Source organism: Bombus terrestris, unplaced genomic scaffold (genome assembly GCF_910591885.1).
Source record: "Bombus terrestris unplaced genomic scaffold, iyBomTerr1.2, whole genome shotgun sequence".
NCBI classification, from domain to species: domain Eukaryota; kingdom Metazoa; phylum Arthropoda; class Insecta; order Hymenoptera; family Apidae; genus Bombus; species Bombus terrestris.
Genome location: NW_025963557.1, coordinates 1,263,605 through 1,289,785, shown reverse-complemented (window position 1 = coordinate 1,289,785; position 26,181 = coordinate 1,263,605).

The window sequence follows — 26,181 nt, the reverse complement described above, 5'->3', positions numbered from 1 at the left end:
CATAACGTCATACGTTATAACGTAATACTACACGACGTCATACGTAATAACGTAACACTACATAACGCCATACGTTATAAAGTAACGCAATATAACGTTATTCGTAGTAAAGTAATACCATATGACGTCATACGTTATAACGTAATACTCCATAACATCATACGTTATAACGTAATACTGCGTAACGTCATACGTTATAACGCAAAACTACATGACGTCATACGTTATAACCTAATACTGCATAACGTATTACTTTATATCGTAATAATACATAACGTCATACGTTATAGCGTAATACTACACGACGTCATACGATATAACGTAACACTACATAACGCCATACGTTATAAAGTAACACAATATAACGTTATTCGTAGTAAAGTAATACCACATGATGTCATTCGTTATAACGTAATACTCCATAACATCATACGTTATAACGTAATACTCCATAACATCATACGTTATAACGTAATACGTCGTAACGTCATACGTTATAACGTAATACTACATGACATGATACGTTATAACGTAATACGACATAACGTTGTGCGTTATATCGTAATTCTATATAACGTTGTACGTTATATCGTAATAGTACATGACGTCATATGTTATAATGTAATACTACACGACGTCATACGTTATAACGTAACACTACATAACGTCATACATTATAAGGTAATACTACATCACGTCATACTACATAAGTCATACTACATAAAGTAACACAATATAACGTTATTCGTAATAACGTAATACCACATGACGTCATACGTTATATCTTAATACTACATGACGTCATATGTTATAACGTAATACTACATGGCGTCATACTTCATAAAGTAACACTATATAACGTTATACGGAATAACGTAATACTTCATACCGTCATACGTTATAACGTAATACTACATGACATGATACGTTATAACGTAATACGACATAACGTTGTGCGTTATATCGTAATTCTATATAACGTTGTACGTTATATCGTAATAGTACATGACGTCATATGTTATAATGTAATACTACACGACGTCATACGTTATAACGTAACACTACATAACGTCATACATTATAAGGTAATACTACATCACGTCATACTACATAAGTCATACTACATAAAGTAACACAATATAACGTTATTCGTAATATCGTAATACAACATGACGTCATACGTTATAACGTAATTCTACACGACGTCATACGTTATAACGTAACACCACATAACGTCATACGTTATAAAGTAACACAATACAACGTTATTCTTAATACCGTAATGCTGCATAACGTCATACATTATGACGTAATACTAAATGACGTCATACGTCATAAAGTAACACAATATACCGTTATTAGCAATAACGTAATACCACATGACGTCATACGTTATATCGTAATACTACATAACGCCATACCTTATAACGTAATATTACATGACGTCACACGTTATAACCTAATACTGCATGGCGTCATACGTTATATCGTAATAATACATAACGTCATACGTTATAACCTAATACTGCATAACGTCATACGTTATATCGTAATAATACATAACGTCATACGTCATAAAGTAATACTACATGACGTCATACGTCATAAAGTAATACTACATAACGTCACACCTCATAAAGTAACACAATATTACGATATTCGTAATAACGTAATACCACATGACCTCATACGTTATAACGTAATACGACATAACGTTGTGCGTTATATCGTAATTCTATATAACGTTGTACGTTATATCGTAATAGTACATGACGTCATATGTTATAATGTAATACTACACGACGTCATACGTTATAACGTAACACTACATAACGTCATACATTATAAGGTAATACTACATCACGTCATACTACATAAGTCATACTACATAAAGTAACACAATATAACGTTATTCGTAATATCGTAATACAACATGACGTCATACGTTATAACGTAATTCTACACGACGTCATACGTTATAACGTAATACAACATAACGTCATACATCATAAAGTAACACTATATAACGTTATACGGAATAACGTAATATTTCATACCGCCATACATTATGACGTAATACTAAATGACGTCATACGTCATAAAGTAACACAATATACCGTTATTAGCAATAACGTAATACCACATGACGTCATACGTTATATCGTAATACTACATAACGCCATACCTTATAACGTAATATTACATGACGTCACACGTTATAACCTAATACTGCATGGCGTCATACGTTATATCGTAATAATACATAACGTCATACGTTATAACCTAATACTGCATAACGTCATACGTTATATCGTAATAATACATAACGTCATACGTCATAAAGTAATACTACATGACGTCATACGTCATAAAGTAATACTACATGACGTCACACCTCATAAAGTAACACAATATTACGATATTCGTAATAACGTAATACCACATGACCTCATACGTTATAACGTAATACGACATAACGTTGTGCGTTATATCGTAATTCTATATAACGTTGTACGTTATATCGTAATAGTACATGACGTCATATGTTATAATGTAATACTACACGACGTCATACGTTATAACGTAACACTACATAACGTCATACATTATAAGGTAATACTACATCACGTCATACTACATAAGTCATACTACATAAAGTAACACAATATAACGTTATTCGTAATAACGTAATACCACATGACGTCATACGTTATATCTTAATACTACATGACGTCATATGTTATAACGTAATACTACATGGCGTCATACTTCATAAAGTAACACTATATAACGTTATACGGAATAACGTAATACTTCATACCGTCATACGTTATAACGTAATACTACATGACATGATACGTTATAACGTAATACGACATAACGTTGTGCGTTATATCGTAATTCTATATAACGTTGTACGTTATATCGTAATAGTACATGACGTCATATGTTATAATGTAATACTACACGACGTCATACGTTATAACGTAACACTACATAACGTCATACATTATAAGGTAATACTACATCACGTCATACTACATAAGTCATACTACATAAAGTAACACAATATAACGTTATTCGTAATATCGTAATACAACATGACGTCATACGTTATAACGTAATTCTACACGACGTCATACGTTATAACGTAACACCACATAACGTCATACGTTATAAAGTAACACAATACAACGTTATTCGTAATACCGTAATGCTGCATAACGTCATACATTACAAAGTAATGCTACATCACGTCATACTACATAAGTCATACTACAGAAAGTAACACAATATAACGTTATTCGTAATAACGTAATACCACATGACATCATACGTTATAACGTAATACTCCATAACATCATACGTTATAACGTAATACTGCGTAACGTCATACGTTATAACGCAAAACTACATGACGTCATACGTTATAACCCAATACTGCATAACGTATTACGTTATATCGTAATAATACATAACGTCATACGTTATAACGTAATACTACACGACTAATTACGTTATAACGTAACACAATGTAACGATATTCGTAATAACGTAATACCACATGAGGTCATACGTTATAACGTAATACTCCATAACGTCATACGTTATAACGTAATACTACACGACGTCATACGTTATAACGTAACACTACATAACGCCATAAGTTATGAAGTAACAAAATATAACGTTCTTCGTAGTAAAGTAATACCACATGACGACATACGTTATAACGTAATACTCCATAACGTCATACGTTATAACGTAATACTACATGACATGATACGTTATAACGTAATACGACATAACGTTGTGCGTTATATCGTAATTCTATGCAACGTTGTACGTTATATCGTAATACTACATGACGTCATATGTTATAACGTAATACTACATGACGTCATACGTCATGAAGTAATACTACATGACGTCATACGTGATAAAGTAGCACATTATTACGATATTCGTAATAACGTAATACTACATGACGTCATACGTGATAAAGTAACACATTATTACGATATTCGTAATAACGTAATACCACATGACGTCATACGTTATAATGTAATACTCCATAACGACATACGTTATATCGTAATAATACATAACGTCATACGTTATATCGTAATAGAACATAACGTCATACGTTATATCGTAATAGAACATAACGTCATACGTTATAACGTAATACTGCGTAACGTCATACGTTATAACCTAATACTGCATAACGTATTACGTTATATCGTAATAATACATAACGTCATACGTTGTAACGTAATACTACACGACGTCATACGTTATAACGTAACACTACATAACGCCATACGTTATAAAGTAACACAATATAACGTTATTCGTAGTAAAGTAATACCACATGACGTCATAAGTCATGAAGTAATACTACACGACGTCATACCTGATAAAGTAACACATTATTACGATATTCGTAATAACGTAATACCACATGACGTCATACGTTATAATGTAATACTCCATAACGACATACGTTATATCGTAATAATACATAACGTCATACGTTATATCGTAATAGAACATAACGTCATACGTTATAACGTAATACTACATGACGTCTTATGTTATAACGTAATACTACATGACGGCATACGTTATAACGTAAAACTACACTACTAAATACGTTATAACGTAACACAATGTAACGATATTCGTAATAACGTAATACCACATGACGTCATACGTTATAACGTCATACTCCATAACGTCATACGTTATAACGTAATACTACATGACGGCATACGTTATAACGTAATACTCCATAACATCATACGTTATAACGTAATACTGCATAACGTATTACTTTATATCGTAATAATACATAACGTCATACGTTATAACGTAATACTACACGACGTCATACGATATAACGTAAAACTAAATAACGCCATACGTTATAAAGTAACACAATATAACGTTATTCGTAGTAAAGTAATACCACATGACGTCATACGTTATAACGTAATACTCCATAACATCATACGTTATAACGTAATACGTCGTATCGTCATACGTTATAACGTAATACTACATGACATGATACGTTATAACGTAATACGACATAACGTTGTGCGTTATATCGTAATTCTATATAACGTTGTACGTTATATCGTAATAGTACATGACGTCATATGTTATAACGAAATACTAAATGACGGCATACGTTATAACGTATTACTACATGACGTCATACGTTATATCGTAACACTACATAACGTCATACATTATAAGGTAATACTACATCACGTCATACTACATAAGTCATACTACATAAAGTAACACAATATAACGTTATTCGTAATAACGTAATACCACATGACGTCATACGTTATATCGTAATACTACATGACGTCATATGTTATAACGTAATACTACATGGCGTCATACGTTATATCGTAATAATACATAACGTCATACGTTATAGCCTAATACTACATGACGTCGTACGTCATAAAATAATACTACATGACGTCATACGTCATAAAGTAATACTACATGACGTCATACGTCATAAAGTAACACAATATAACGTTATTCGTAGTAAAGTAATACTACATGACGTCATACGTTATAACTTAATACTCCATAACATCATACGTTATAACGTAATACTGCGTAACGTCATACGTTATAACGCAAAACTACATGACGTCATACGTTATAACCTAATACTGCATAACGTATTACGTTGTATCGTAATGATACATAACGTCATACGTTATAACCTAATACTACACGACGTCATACGTTATAACGTAACACTACATAACGCCATACGTTATAAAGTAACACAATATAACGTTATTCGTAGTAAAGTAATACCACATGACGTCATACGTTATAACGTAATACTCCATAACATCATACGTTATAACGTAATACTGCGTAACGTCATACGTTATAACCTAATACTGCATAACGTATTACGTTGTATCGTAATAATACATAACGTCATACGTTATAACCTAATACTACACGACGTCATGCGTTATAACGTAACACTACATAACGCCATACGTTATAAAGTAACACAATATAACGTTATTCGTAGTAAAGTAATACCACATGACGTCATACGTTATAACGTAATACTCCATAACATCATACGTTATAACGTAATACTGCGTAACGTCATACGTTATAACCTAATACTGCATAACGTATTACGTTGTATCGTAATAATACATAACGTCATACGTTATAACCTAATACTACACGACGTCATGCGTTATAACGTAACACTACATAACGCCATACGTTATAAAGTTACACAATATAACGTTATTCGTAGTAAAGTAATACCACATGACGTCATACGTTATAACGTAATACTCCATAACATCATACGTTATAACGTAACACTACATAACGCCATACGTTATAAAGTAACACAATATAACGTTATTCGTAGTAAAGTAATACAACATGACGTCATACGTTATAACGTAATACTCCATAACATCATACGTTATAACGTAATACTGCGTAACTTCATCCGTTATAACGCAAAACTACATGACGTCATACGTTATAACCTAATACTGCATAACGTATTACGTTGTATCGTAATAATACATACCGTCATACGTTATAACCTAATACTACACGACGTCATACGTTATAACCTAATACTACACGACGTCATACGTTATAACGTAACACTACATAACGCCATACGTTATAAAGTAACACAATATAACGTTATTCGTAGTAAAGTAATACCACATGATGTCATTCGTTATAACGTAATACTCCATAACATCATACGTTATAACGTAATACTCCATAACATCATACGTTATAACGTAATACGTCGTAACGTCATACGTTATAACGTAATACTACATGACATGATACGTTATAACGTAATACGACATAACGTTGTGCGTTATATCGTAATTCTATATAACGTTGTACGTTATATCGTAATAGTACATGACGTCATATGTTATAATGTAATACTACACGACGTCATACGTTATAACGTAACACTACATAACGTCATACATTATAAGGTAATACTACATCACGTCATACTACATAAGTCATACTACATAAAGTAACACAATATAACGTTATTCGTAATAACGTAATACCACATGACGTCATACGTTATATCTTAATACTACATGACGTCATATGTTATAACGTAATACTACATGGCGTCATACTTCATAAAGTAACACTATATAACGTTATACGGAATAACGTAATACTTCATACCGTCATACGTTATAACGTAATACTACATGACATGATACGTTATAACGTAATACGACATAACGTTGTGCGTTATATCGTAATTCTATATAACGTTGTACGTAATAGTACATGACGTCATATGTTATAATGTAATACTACACGACGTCATACGTTATAACGTAACACTACATAACGTCATACATTATAAGGTAATACTACATCACGTCATACTACATAAGTCATACTACATAAAGTAACACAATATAACGTTATTCGTAATATCGTAATACAACATGACGTCATACGTTATAACGTAATTCTACACGACGTCATACGTTATAACGTAACACTACATAACGTCATACGTTATAAAGTAACACAATACAACGTTATTCGTAATACCGTAATGCTACATAACGTCATACATTACAAAGTAATGCTACATCACGTCATACTACATAAGTCATACTACAGAAAGTAACACAATATAACGTTATTCGTAATAACGTAATACCACATGACATCATACGTTATAACGTAATACTCCATAACATCATACGTTATAACGTAATACTGCGTAACGTCATACGTTATAACGCAAAACTACATGACGTCATACGTTATAACCCAATACTGCATAACGTATTACGTTATATCGTAATAATACATAACGTCATACGTTATAACGTAATACTACACGACTAATTACGTTATAACGTAACACAATGTAACGATATTCGTAATAACGTAATACCACATGAGGTCATACGTTATAACGTAATACTCCATAACGTCATACGTTATAACGTAATACTACACGACGTCATACGTTATAACGTAACACTACATAACGCCATAAGTTATGAAGTAACAAAATATAACGTTCTTCGTAGTAAAGTAATACCACATGACGACATACGTTATAACGTAATACTCCATAACGTCATACGTTATAACGTAATACTACATGACATGATACGTTATAACGTAATACGACATAACGTTGTGCGTTATATCGTAATTCTATGCAACGTTGTACGTTATATCGTAATACTACATGACGTCATATGTTATAACGTAATACTACATGACGTCATACGTCATGAAGTAATACTACATGACGTCATACGTGATAAAGTAACACATTATTACGATATTCGTAATAACGTAATACTACATGACGTCATACGTGATAAAGTAACACATTATTACGATATTCGTAATAACGTAATACCACATGACGTCATACGTTATAATGTAATACTCCATAACGACATACGTTATATCGTAATAATACATAACGTCATACGTTATATCGTAATAGAACATAACGTCATACGTTATATCGTAATAGAACATAACGTCATACGTTATAACGTAATACTGCGTAACGTCATACGTTATAACCTAATACTGCATAACGTATTACGTTATATCGTAATAATACATAACGTCATACGTTGTAACGTAATACTACACGACGTCATACGTTATAACGTAACACTACATAACGCCATACGTTATAAAGTAACACAATATAACGTTATTCGTAGTAAAGTAATACCACATGACGTCATAAGTCATGAAGTAATACTACACGACGTCATACCTGATAAAGTAACACATTATTACGATATTCGTAATAACGTAATACCACATGACGTCATACGTTATAATGTAATACTCCATAACGACATACGTTATATCGTAATAATACATAACGTCATACGTTATATCGTAATAGAACATAACGTCATACGTTATAACGTAATACTACATGACGTCTTATGTTATAACGTAATACTACATGACGGCATACGTTATAACGTAAAACTACACTACTAAATACGTTATAACGTAACACAATGTAACGATATTCGTAATAACGTAATACCACATGACGTCATACGTTATAACGTCATACTCCATAACGTCATACGTTATAACGTAATACTACATGACGGCATACGTTATAACGTAATACTCCATAACATCATACGTTATAACGTAATACTGCATAACGTATTACTTTATATCGTAATAATACATAACGTCATACGTTATAACGTAATACTACACGACGTCATACGATATAACGTAAAACTAAATAACGCCATACGTTATAAAGTAACACAATATAACGTTATTCGTAGTAAAGTAATACCACATGACGTCATACGTTATAACGTAATACTCCATAACATCATACGTTATAACGTAATACGTCGTATCGCCATACGTTATAACGTAATACTACATGACATGATACGTTATAACGTAATACGACATAACGTTGTGCGTTATATCGTAATTCTATATAACGTTGTACGTTATATCGTAATAGTACATGACGTCATATGTTATAACGAAATACTAAATGACGGCATACGTTATAACGTATTACTACATGACGTCATACGTTATATCGTAACACTACATAACGTCATACATTATAAGGTAATACTACATCACGTCATACTACATAAGTCATACTACATAAAGTAACACAATATAACGTTATTCGTAATAACGTAATACCACATGACGTCATACGTTATATCGTAACACTACATGACGTCATATGTTATAACGTAATACTACATGGCGTCATACGTTATATCGTAATAATACATAACGTCATACGTTATAGCCTAATACTACATGACGTCATACGTCATAAAATAATACTACATGACGTCATACGTCATAAAGTAATACTACATGACGTCATACGTAATAAAGTAACACAATATAACGTTATTCGTAGTAAAGTAATACCACATGACGTCATACGTTATAACTTAATACTCCATAACATCATACGTTATAACGTAATACTGCGTAACGTCATACGTTATAACGCAAAACTACATGACGTCATACGTTATAACCTAATACTGCATAACGTATTACGTTGTATCGTAATGATACATAACGTCATACGTTATAACCTAATACTACACGACGTCATACGTTATAACGTAACACTACATAACGCCATACGTTATAAAGTAACACAATATAACGTTATTCGTAGTAAAGTAATACCACATGACGTCATACGTTATAACGTAATACTCCATAACATCATACGTTATAACGTAATACTGCGTAACGTCATACGTTATAACCTAATACTGCATAACGTATTACGTTGTATCGTAATAATACATAACGTCATACGTTATAACCTAATACTACACGACGTCATGCGTTATAACGTAACACTACATAACGCCATACGTTATAAAGTAACACAATATAACGTTATTCGTAGTAAAGTAATACCACATGACGTCATACGTTATAACGTAATACTCCATAACATCATACGTTATAACGTAATACTGCGTAACGTCATACGTTGTAACGTAATACTACATGACATGATACGTTATAACGTAATACGACATAACGTTGTGCGTTATATCGTAATTCTATATAACGTTGTACGTTATATCGTAATAGTACATGACGTCATATGTTATAACGTAATACTACATGACGGCATACGTTAAAACGTAATACTCCATAACATCATACGTTATAACGTAATACTGCGTAACGTCATACGTTATAACCTAATATTGCATAACGTATTACGTTATATCGTAATAATACATAACATCATACGTTATAACGTAACACTACATAACGCCATACGTTATAAAGTAACACAATATAACGTTATTCGTAGTAAAGTAATACAACATGACGTCATATGTTATAACGTAATACTACATGACGGCATACGTTATAACGTAATACTCCATAACATCATACGTTATAACGTAATACTGCGTAACGTCATACGTTATAACCTAATATTGCATAACGTATTACGTTATATCGTAATAATACAGAACGTCATACGTTATAACGTAATACTACACGACGTCATACTTTATAACGTAACACTACATAACGCCGTACGTTATAAAGTATCACAATATTACGTTATTCGTAGTAAAGTAATACCACATGACGTCATACGTTATAACGTAATACTCCATAACGTCATACGTTATAACCTAATTCTGCATAACGTATTACGTTATATCGTAATAATACATAACGTCATACGTTATAACGTAATACTACACGACGTCATACGTTATAACGTAACACTACATGACGCCATACGTTATAAAGTAACGCAATATAACGTTATTCGTAGTAAAGTAATACCACATGACGTCATACGTTATAACGTAATACTCCATAACATCATACGTTATAACGTAATACTGCGTAACGTCATACGTTATAACGCAAAACTACATGACGTCATACGTTATAACCTAATACTGCATAACGTATTACTTTATATCGTAATAATACATAACGTCATACGTTATAACGTAATACTACACGACGTCATACGATATAACGTAACACTACATAACGCCATACGTTATAAAGTAACACAATATAACGTTATTCGTAGTAAAGTAATACCACATGATGTCATACGTTATAACGTAATACTCCAGAACATAATACGTTATAACGTAATACTCCATAACATCATACGTTATAACGTAATACGTCGTAACGTCATACGTTATAACGTAATACTACATGACATGATACGTTATAACGTAATACGACATAACGTTGTGCGTTATATCGTAATTCTATATAACGTTGTACGTTATATCGTAATAGTACATGACGTCATATGTTATAATGTAATACTACACGACGTCATACGTTGTAACGTAACACTACATAACGTCATACATTATAAGGTAATACTACATCACGTCATACTACATAAGTCATACTACATAAAGTAACACAATATAACGTTATTCGTAATAACGTAATACCACATGACGTCATACGTTATATCTTAATACTACATGACGTCATATGTTATAACGTAATACTACATGGCGTCATACTTCATAAAGTAACACTATATAACGTTATACGGAATAACGTAATACTTCATACCGTCATACGTTATAACGTAATACTACATGACATGATACGTTATAACGTAATACGACATAACGTTGTGCGTTATATCGTAATTCTATATAACGTTGTACGTTATATCGTAATAGTACATGACGTCATATGTTATAATGTAATACTACACGACGTCATACGTTATAACGTAACACTACATAACGTCATACATTATAAGGTAATACTACATCACGTCATACTACATAAGTCATACTACATAAAATATCACAATATAACGTTATTCGTAATATCGTAATACAACATGACGTCATACGTTATAACGTAATACTACACGACGTCATTCGTTATAACGTAACACTACATAACGTCATACGTTATAAAGTAACACAATACAACGTTACTCGTAATACCGTAATGCTACATAACGTCATACATTATAAAGTAATACTACATCACGCCATACTACATAAGTCATACTACATAAAGTAACACAATATAATGTTATTCGTAATAAAGCAATACCACATGACGTCATACGTTATAACGTAATACTCCATAACATCATACGTTATAACGTAATACTGCGTAACGTCATACGTTATAACGCAAAACTACATGACGTCATACGTTATAACCCAATACTGCATAACGTATTACGTTATATCGTAATACTCCATAACGTCATACGTTATAACGTAATACTACATGACATGATACGTTATAACGTAATACGACATAACGTTGTGCGTTATATCGTAATTCTATGCAACGTTGTACGTTATACCGTAATACTACATGACGTCATATGTTATAACGTAACACAACATAAGGTCATACGTTATAAAGTATCACTATATAATGTTAGTCGTAATAACGTAATACTACATAACGTAATAAGTTATATCCTAATTCTACATGACGGCATACGTTATAACGTAATACAACATAACGTCATGCTTCATAAAGTAACACTATATAACGTTATACGGAATAACGTAATATTTCATAAAGTCTCACGTTATGACGTAATACTACATGACGTCATACGTCATAAAGTAACACAATATACCGTTATAAGCAATAACGTAATACCACATGACGTCATACGTTATATCGTAATACTACATAACGCCATACGTTATAACGTAATATTACATGACGTCATACGTTATAACCTAATACTGCATGGCGTCATACGTTATAACGTAGTGCTCCATAACGTCATACGTTATAACGTAATACTACACGACGTCATACGTTATAACGTAACACAATATTACGATATTCGTAATAACGTAATACCACATGACGTCATACGTTATAACGTAGTGCTCCATAACGTCATACGTTATAACGTAATACTACACGACGTCATACGTTATAACGTAACACTACATAACGCCATACGTTATAAAGTAACAAAATATAACGTTCTTCGTAGTAAAGTAATACCACATGACGTCATACGTTATAACGTAATACTCCATAACGTCATACGTTATAACGTAATACTACATGACATGATACGTTATAACGTAATACGACATAACGTTGTGCGTTATATCGTAATTCTATGCAACGTTGTACGTTATATCGTAATACTACATGACGTCATATGTTATAACGTAATACTACATGACGTCATACGTCATAAAGTAATACTACATGACGTCGTAGGGTCATAAAGTAACACATTAATACGATATTCGTAATAACGTAATACCACATGACGTCATACGTTATAATGTAATACTCCATAACGACATACGTTATAACGTAATACTACATGACATGATACGTTATAACGTAATACGACATAACGTTGTGCGTTATATCGTCATTCTATATAACGTTGTACGTTATATCGTAATACTACATGACGTCATATGTTATAACGTAATACTACATGACGGCATAAGTTATAACGTAATACTACATGACGTCATATGTTACAACGTAATACTACATGTCTTTATACGTTATAACGTAATACAACAAAATGTCATACGTTATAAAGGAAACACAATATAACGTTATTCGTAATAACGTAATACTACATAACGTCATACGTTATAACGTGAAACAACATTACGTCATACGTTATAACCTAATACTACAGAACGTCATACGTTATATCGTAATAATACATAACGTCATACGTTATATCGTAATAGAACATAACGTCATACGTTATAACGTAATTCTACATGACGTCATATGTTATAGCGTAATACTACATGACGGCATACGTCATAAAGTAACACATTATTACGATATTCGTAGTAAAGTAATACCACATGACGTCATACGTTATAACGTAATACTACAGAACGTCATACGTTATATCGTAATAATACATAACGTCATACGTTATATCGTAATAGAACATAACGTCATACGTTATAACGCAAAACTACACGACGTCATACGTTATAACGTAACACTACATAACGTCATACATTATAAGGTAATACTACATCACGTCATACTACATAAGTCATACTACATAAAGTAACACAATATAACGTTATTCGTAATATCGTAATACAACATGACGTCATATGTTATAATGTAATACTACACGACGTCATCCGTTATAACGCAAAACTACATGACGTCATACGTTATAACCTAATACTGCATAACGTATTACGTTGTATCGTAATAATACATAACGTCATACGATATAACGTAATACTACACGACGTCATACGTTATAACGTAACACTACATAACGCCATACGTTATAAAGTAACACAATATAACGTTATTCGTAGTAAAGTAATACCACATGACGTCATACGTTATAACTTAATACTCCATAACATCATACGTTATAACGTAATACTGCGTAACGTCATACGTTATAACGCAAAACTACATGACGTCATACGTTATAACCTAATACTGCATAACGTATTACGTTGTATCGTAATAATACATAACGTCATACGTTATAACCTAATACTACACGACGTCATACGTTATAACGTAACACTACATAACGCCATACGTTATAAAGTAACACAATATAACGTTATTCGTAGTAAAGTAATACCACATGACGTCATACGTTATAACGTAATACTCCATAACATCATACGTTATAACGTAATACTGCGTAACGTCATACGTTGTAACGTAATACTACATTACATGATACGTTATAACGTAATGCGATATAACGTTGTGCGTTATATCGTAATTCTATATAACGTTGTACGTTATATCGTAATAGTACATGACGTCATATGTTATAACGTAATACTACATGACGGCATACGTTATAACGTAATACTCCATAACATCATACGTTATAACGTAATACTGCGTAACGTCATACGTTATAACCTAATATTGCATAACGTATTACGTTATATCGTAATAATACATAACGTCATACGTTATAACGTAATACTACACGACGTCATACGTTATAACGTAACACTACATAACGCCATACGTTATAAAGTAACACAATATAACGTTATTCGTAGTAAAGTAATGCCACATGACGTCATACGTTATAACGTAATACTCCATAACATCATACGTTATAACGTAATACTGCGTAACGTCATCCGTTATAACGCAAAACTACATGACGTCATACGTTATAAACTAATACTGCATAACGTATTACGTTGTATCGTAATAATACATAACGTCATACGTTATAACCTAATACTACACGACGTCATACGTTATGACCTAATACTACACGACGTCATACGTTATAACGTAACACTACATAACGCCATACGTTATAAAGTAACACAATATAACGTTATTCGTAGTAAAGTAATACCACATGACGTCATACGTTATAACGTAATACTCCATAACATCATACGTTATAACGTAATACTGCGTAACGTCATACGTTGTAACGTAATACTACATTACATGATACGTTATAACGTAATACGATATAACGTTGTGCGTTATATCGTAATTCTATATAACGTTGTACGTTATATCGTAATAGTACATGACGTCATATGTTATAACGTAATACTACATGACGGCATACGTTATAACGTAATACTCCATAACATCATACGTTATAACGTAATACTGCGTAACGTCATACGTTATAACCTAATATTGCATAACGTATTACGTTATATCGTAATAATACATAACGTCATACGTTATAACGTAATACTACACGACGTCATACGTTATAACGTAACACTACATAACGCCATACGTTATGAAGTAACACAATATAACGTTATTCGTAGTAAAGTAATACCACATGACGTCATACGTTATAACGTAATACTCCGTAACGTCATACGTTATAACCTAATTCTGCATAACGTATTACGTTATATCGTAATAATACATAACGTCATACGTTATAACGTAATACTCCATAACATCATACGTTATAACGTAACACTACATAACGCCATACGTTATAAAGTAACACAATATAACGTTATTCGTAGTAAAGTAATGCCACATGACGTCATACGTTATAACGTAATACTCCATAACATCATACGTTATAACGTAATACTGCGTAACGTCATCCGTTATAACGCAAAACTACATGACGTCATACGTTATAACCTAATACTGCATAACATATTACGTTGTATCGTAATAATACATAACGTCATACGTTATAACCTAATACTACACGACGTCATACGTTATAACCTAATACTACACGACGTCATACGTTATAACGTAACACTACATAACGCCATACGTTATAAAGTAACACAATATAACGTTATTCGTAGTAAAGTAATACCACATGACGTCATACGTTATAACGTAATACTCCATAACATCATACGTTATAACGTAATACTGCGTAACGTCATACGTTGTAACGTAATACTACATGACATGATACGTTATAACGTAATACGACATAACGTTGTTCGTTATATCGTAATTCTATATAACGTTGTACGTTATATCGTAATAGTACATGACGTCATATGTTATAACGTAATACTACATGACGGCATACGTTATAACGTAATACTCCATAACATCATACGTTATAACGTAATACTGCGTAACGTCATACGTTATAACCTAATATTGCATAACGTATTTCGTTATATCGTAATAATACATAACGTCATACGTTATAACGTAATACTACACGACGTCATACTTTATAACGTAACACTACATAACGCCATACGTTATAAAGTAACACAATATTACGTTATTCGTAGTAAAGTAATACCACATGACGTCATACGTTATAACGTAATTCTCCATAACGTCATACGTTATAACCTAATTCTGCATAACGTATTACGTTATATCGTAATAATACATAACGTCATACGTTATAACGTAATACTACACGACGTCATACGTTATAACGTAACACTACATAACGCCATACGTTATAAAGTAACGCAATATAACGTTATTCGTAGTAAAGTAATACCACATGACGTCATACGTTATAACGTAATACTCCAGAACATAATACGTTATAACGTAATACTCCATAACATCATACGTTATAACGTAATACGTCGTAACGTCATACGTTATAACGTAATACTACATGACATGATACGTTATAACGTAATACGACATAACGTTGTGCGTTATATCGTAATTCTATATAACGTTGTACGTTATATCGTAATAGTACATGACGTCATATGTTATAATGTAATACTACACGACGTCATACGTTATAACGTAACACTACATAACGTCATACATTATAAGGTAATACTACATCACGTCATACTACATAAGTCATACTACATAAAGTAACACAATATAACGTTATTCGTAATAACGTAATACCACATGACGTCATACGTTATATCTTAATACTACATGACGTCATATGTTATAACGTAATACTACATGGCGTCATACTTCATAAAGTAACACTATATAACGTTATACGGAATAACGTAATACTTCATACCGTCATACGTTATAACGTAATACTACATGACATGATACGTTATAACGTAATACGACATAACGTTGTGCGTTATATCGTAATTCTATATAACGTTGTACGTTATATCGTAATAGTACATGACGTCATATGTTATAATGTAATACTACACGACGTCATACGTTATAACGTAACACTACATAACGTCATACATTATAAGGTAATACTACATCACGTCATACTACATAAGTCATACTACATAAAGTATCACAATATAACGTTATTCGTAATATCGTAATACAACATGACGTCATACGTTATAACGTAATACTACACGACGTCATTCGTTATAACGTAACACTACATAACGTCATACGTTATAAAGTAACACAATACAACGTTACTCGTAATACCGTAATGCTACATAACGTCATACATTATAAAGTAATACTACATCACGCCATACTACATAAGTCATACTACATAAAGTAACACAATATAATGTTATTCGTAATAAAGCAATACCACATGACGTCATACGTTATAACCCAATACTGCATAACGTATTACGTTATATCGTAATACTCCATAACGTCATACGTTATAACGTAATACTACATGACATGATACGTTATAACGTAATACGACATAACGTTGTGCGTTATATCGTAATTCTATGCAACGTTGTACGTTATACCGTAATACTACATGACGTCATATGTTATAACGTAACACAACATAAGGTCATACGTTATAAAGTATCACTATATAATGTTAGTCGTAATAACGTAATACTACATAACGTAATAAGTTATATCCTAATTCTACATGACGGCATACGTTATAACGTAATACAACATAACGTCATGCTTCATAAAGTAACACTATATAACGTTATACGGAATAACGTAATATTTCATAAAGTCTCACGTTATGACGTAATACTACATGACGTCATACGTCATAAAGTAACACAATATACCGTTATAAGCAATAACGTAATACCACATGACGTCATACGTTATATCGTAATACTACATAACGCCATACGTTATAACGTAATATTACATGACGTCATACGTTATAACCTAATACTGCATGGCGTCATACGTTATAACGTAGTGCTCCATAACGTCACACGTTATAACGTAATACTACACGACGTCATACGTTATAACGTAACACTACATAACGCCATACGTTATAAAGTAACAAAATATAACGTTCTTCGTAGTAAAGTAATACCACATGACGTCATACGTTATAACGTAATACTCCATAACGTCATACGTTATAACGTAATACTACATGACATGATACGTTATAACGTAATACGACATAACGTTGTGCGTTATATCGTAATTCTATGCAACGTTGTACGTTATATCGTAATACTACATGACGTCATATGTTATAACGTAATACTACATGACGTCATACGTCATAAAGTAATACTACATGACGTCGTACGTCATAAAGTAACACATTAATACGATATTCGTAATAACGTAATACCACATGACGTCATACGTTATAATGTAATACTCCATAACGACATACGTTATAACGTAATACTACATGACATGATACGTTATAACGTAATACGACATAACGTTGTGCGTTATATCGTCATTCTATATAACGTTGTACGTTATATCGTAATACTACATGACGTCATATGTTATAACGTAATACTACATGACGGCATAAGTTATAACGTAATACTACATGACGTCATATGTTACAACGTAATACTACATGTCTTTATACGTTATAACGTAATACAACAAAATGTCATACGTTATAAAGGAAACACAATATAACGTTATTCGTAATAACGTAATACTACATAACGTCATACGTTATAACGTGAAACAACATTACGTCATACGTTATAACCTAATACTACAGAACGTCATACGTTATATCGTAATAATACATAACGTCATACGTTATATCGTAATAGAACATAACGTCATACGTTATAACGTAATTCTACATGACGTCATATGTTATAGCGTAATACTACATGACGGCATACGTCATAAAGTAACACATTATTACGATATTCGTAGTAAAGTAATACCACATGACGTCATACGTTATAACGTAATACTACAGAACGTCATACGTTATATCGTAATAATACATAACGTCATACGTTATATCGTAATAGAACATAACGTCATACGTTATAACGTAATACTACACGACGTCATACGTTATAACGTAATACTCCATAACATCATACGTTATAACGTAATACGTCGTAACGTCATACGTTATAACGCAAAACTACACGACGTCATACGTTATAACGTAACACTACATAACGTCATACATTATAAGGTAATACTACATCACGTCATACTACATAAGTCATACTACATAAAGTAACACAATATAACGTTATTCGTAATATCGTAATACAACATGACGTCATATGTTATAATGTAATACTACACGACGTCATCCGTTATAACGCAAAACTACATGACGTCATACGTTATAACCTAATACTGCATAACGTATTACGTTGTATCGTAATAATACATAACGTCATACGATATAACGTAATACTACACGACGTCATACGTTATAACGTAACACTACATAACGCCATACGTTATAAAGGAACACAATATAACGTTATTCGTAGTAAAGTAATACCACATGACGTCATACGTTATAACTTAATACTCCATTACATCATACGTTATAACGTAATACTGCGTAACGTCATACGTTATAACGCAAAACTACATGACGTCATACGTTATAACCTAATACTGCATAACGTATTACGTTGTATCGTAATAATACATAACGTCATACGTTATAACCTAATACTACACGACGTCATACGTTATAACGTAACACTACATAACGCCATACGTTATAAAGTAACACAATATAACGTTATTCGTAGTAAAGTAATACCACATGACGTCATACGTTATAACGTAATACTCCATAACATCATACGTTATAACGTAATACTGCGTAACGTCATACGTTGTAACGTAATACTACATTACATGATACGTTATAACGTAATGCGATATAACGTTGTGCGTTATATCGTAATTCTATATAACGTTGTACGTTATATCGTAATAGTACATGACGTCATATGTTATAACGTAATACTACATGACGGCATACGTTATAACGTAATACTCCATAACATCATACGTTATAACGTAATACTGCGTAACGTCATACGTTATAACCTAATATTGCATAACGTATTACGTTATATCGTAATAATACATAACGTCATACGTTATAACGTAATACTACACGACGTCATACGTTATAACGTAACACTACGTAACGCCATACGTTATAAAGTAACACAATATAACGTTATTCGTAGTAAAGTAATACCACATGACGTCATACGTTATAACGTAATACTCCATAACGTCATACGTTATAACCTAATTCTGCATAACGTATTACGTTATATCGTAATAATACATAACGTCATACGTTATAACGTAATACTCCATAACATCATACGTTATAACGTAACACTACATAACGCCATACGTTATAAAGTAACACAATATAACGTTATTCGTAGTAAAGTAATGCCACATGACGTCATACGTTATAACGTAATACTCCATAACATCATACGTTGTAACGTAATACTGCGTAACGTCATACGTTATAACGCAAAACTACATGACGTCATACGTTATAACCTAACACTGCATAACGTATTACTTTATATCGTAATAATACATAACGTCATACGTTATAACCTAATACTACACGACGTCATACGTTATGACCTAATACTACACGACGTCATACGTTATAACGTAACACTACATAACGCCATACGTTATAAAGTAACACAATATAACGTTATTCGTAGTAAAGTAATACCACATGACGTCATACGTTATAACGTAATACTCCATAACATCATACGTTATAACGTAATACTGCGTAACGTCATACGTTGTAACGTAATACTACATGACATGATACGTTATAACGTAATACGACATAACGTTGTTCGTTATATCGTAATTCTATATAACGTTGTACGTTATATCGTAATAGTACATGACGTCATATGTTATAACGTAATACTACATGACGGCATACGTTATAACGTAATACTCCATAACATCATACGTTATAACGTAATACTGCGTAACGTCATACGTTATAACCTAATATTGCATAACGTATTACGTTATATCGTAATAATACATAACGTCATACGTTATAACGTAATACTACACGACGTCATACGTTATAACGTAACACTACATAACGCCATACGTTATAAAGTAACACAATATAACGTTATTCGTAGTAAAGTAATACCACATGACGTCATACGTTATAACGTAATACTCCATAACGTCATACGTTATAACCTAATTCTGCATAACGTATTACGTTATATCGTAATAATACATAACGTCATACGTTATAACGTAATACTCCATAACATCATACGTTATAACGTAACACTACATAACGCCATACGTTATAAAGTAACACAATATAACGTTATTCGTAGTAAAGTAATGCCACATGACGTCATACGTTATAACGTAATACTCCATAACATCATACGTTGTAACGTAATACTGCGTAACGTCATACGTTATAACGCAAAACTACATGACGTCATACGTTATAACCTAACACTGCATAACGTATTACTTTATATCGTAATAATACATAACGTCATACGTTATAACCTAATACTACACGACGTCATACGTTATGACCTAATACTACACGACGTCATACGTTATAACGTAACACTACATAACGCCATACGTTATAAAGTAACACAATATAACGTTATTCGTAGTAAAGTAATACCACATGACGTCATACGTTATAACGTAATACTCCATAACATCATACGTTATAACGTAATACTGCGTAACGTCATACGTTGTAACGTAATACTACATGACATGATACGTTATAACGTAATACGACATAACGTTGTTCGTTATATCGTAATTCTATATAACGTTGTACGTTATATCGTAATAGTACATGACGTCATATGTTATAACGTAATACTACATGACGGCATACGTTATAACGTAATACTCCATAACATCATACGTTATAACGTAATACTGCGTAACGTCATACGTTATAACCTAATATTGCATAACGTATTTCGTTATATCGTAATAATACATAACGTCATACGTTATAACGTAATACTACACGACGTCATACTTTATAACGTAACACTACATAACGCCATACGTTATAAAGTAACACAATATTACGTTATTCGTAGTAAAGTAATACCACATGACGTCATACGTTATAACGTAATTCTCCATAACGTCATACGTTATAACCTAATTCTGCATAACGTATTACGTTATATCGTAATAATACATAACGTCATACGTTATAACGTAATACTACACGACGTCATACGTTATAACGTAACACTACATAACGCCATACGTTATAAAGTAACGCAATATAACGTTATTCGTAGTAAAGTAATACCACATGACGTCATACGTTATAACGTAATACTCCATAACATCATACGTTGTAACGTAATACTGCGTAACGTCATACGTTATAACGCAAAACTACATGACGTCATACGTTATAACCTAACACTGCATAACGTATTACTTTATATCGTAATAATACATAACGTCATACGTTATAACGTAATACTACACGACGTCATACGATATAACGTAACACTACATAACGCCATACGTTATAAAGTAACACAATATAACGTTATTCGTAGTAAAGTAATACCACATGATGTCATACGTTATAACGTAATACTCCAGAACATAATACGTTATAACGTAATACTCCATAACATCATACGTTATAACGTAATACGTCCTAACGTCATACGTTATAACGTAATACTACATGACATGATACGTTATAACGTAATACGACATAACGTTGTGCGTTATATCGTAATTCTATATAACGTTGTACGTTATATCGTAATAGTACATGACGTCATATGTTATAATGTAATACTACACGACGTCATACGTTATAACGTAACACTATATAACGTCATACATTATAAGGTAATACTACATCACGTCATACTACATAAGTCATACTACATAAAGTAACACAATATAACGTTATTCGTAATAACGTAATACCACATGACGTCATACGTTATATCTTAATGCTACATGACGTCATATGTTATAACGTAATACTACATGGCGTCATACTTCATAAAGTAACACTATATAACGTTATACGGAATAACGTAATACTTCATACCGTCATACGTTATAACGTAATACTACATGACATGATACGTTATAACGTAATACGACATAACGTTGTGCGTTATATCGTAATTCTATATAACGTTGTACGTTATATCGTAATAGTACATGACGTCATATGTTATAATGTAATACTACACGACGTCATACGTTATAACGTAAAACTACATAACGTCATACATTATAAGGTAATACTACATCACGTCATACTACATAAGTCATACTACATAAAGTAACACAATATAACGTTATTCGTAATATCGTAATACAACATGACGTCATACGTTATAACGTAATACTACCCGACGTCATTCGTTATAACGTAACACTACATAACGTCATACGTTATAAAGTAACACAATACAACGTTACTCGTAATACCGTAATGCTACATAACGTCATACATTATAAAGTAATACTACATCACGCCATACTACATAAGTCATACTACATAAAGTAACACAATATAATGTTATTCGTAATAAAGCAATACCACATGACGTCATACGTTATAACGTAATACTCCATAACATCATACGTTATAACGTAATACTGCGTAACGTCATACGTTATAACGCAAAACTACATGACGTCATACGTTATAACCCAATACTGCATAACGTATTACGTTATATCGTAATACTCCATAACGTCATACGTTATAACGTAATACTACATGACATGATACGTTATAACGTAATACGACATAACGTTGTGCGTTATATCGTAATTCTATGCAACGTTGTACGTTATACCGTAATACTACATGACGTCATATGTTATAACGTAACACAACATAAGGTCATACGTTATAAAGTATCACTATATAATGTTAGTCGTAATAACGTAATACTACATAACGTAATAAGTTATATCCTAATTCTACATGACGGCATACGTTATAACGTAATACAACATAACGTCATGCTTCATAAAGTAACACTATATAACGTTATACGGAATAACGTAATATTTCATAAAGTCTCACGTTATGACGTAATACTACATGACGTCATACGTCATAAAGTAACACAATATACCGTTATAAGCAATAACGTAATACCACATGACGTCATACGTTATATCGTAATACTACATAACGCCATACGTTATAACGTAATATTACATGACGTCATACGTTATAACCTAATACTGCATGGCGTCATACGTTATAACGTAGTGCTCCATAACGTCATACGTTATAACGTAATACTACACGACGTCATACGTTATAACGTAACACAATATTACGATATTCGTAATAACGTAATACCACATGACGTCATACGTTATAACGTAGTGCTCCATAACGTCATACGTTATAACGTAATACTACACGACGTCATACGTTATAACGTAACACTACATAACGCCATACGTTATAAAGTAACAAAATATAACGTTCTTCGTAGTAAAGTAATACCACATGACGTCATACGTTATAACGTAATACTCCATAACGTCATACGTTATAACGTAATACTACATGACATGATACGTTATAACGTAATACGACATAACGTTGTGCGTTATATCGTAATTCTATGCAACGTTGTACGTTATATCGTAATACTACATGACGTCATATGTTATAACGTAATACTACATGACGTCATACGTCATAAAGTAATACTACATGACGTCGTACGTCATAAAGTAACACATTAATACGATATTCGTAATAACGTAATACCACATGACGTCATACGTTATAATGTAATACTCCATACCGACATACGTTATAACGTAATACTACATGACATGATACGTTATAACGTAATACGACATAACGTTGTGCGTTAT